The sequence below is a fragment of the Haliaeetus leucocephalus genome, unplaced genomic scaffold, assembly GCF_000737465.1.
Source record: "Haliaeetus leucocephalus isolate CR32 unplaced genomic scaffold, Haliaeetus_leucocephalus-4.0 Scaffold840, whole genome shotgun sequence".
Lineage (NCBI taxonomy): Eukaryota > Metazoa > Chordata > Aves > Accipitriformes > Accipitridae > Haliaeetus > Haliaeetus leucocephalus.
This window is the reverse complement of record NW_010973276.1, coordinates 1,148,389-1,148,633: the sequence shown is the minus strand read 5'-3', so window position 1 is coordinate 1,148,633 and position 245 is coordinate 1,148,389.

The window sequence follows — 245 nt, the reverse complement described above, 5'->3', positions numbered from 1 at the left end:
TCCAGGTGCTGCAGCACACCCTCACATCCTTGCTGAGGCATCCCCTGGCTGCCTGCACCTTGGGCATTGCCTCCCTGGCTGCTCCTGTCCCCTGCATACCAGCCGCATGCATCCTCGGGGACCAGCAACCGCTGCGTCCTGGGTGCTGCATCCCCAGGTGCCTGCACCACTGCAGCAGTACTCCCTGCATCCCTGGGTGCCTGCATCCCTGGAGCCAGCGTCCCGCACATCCCAACTGCTCCATC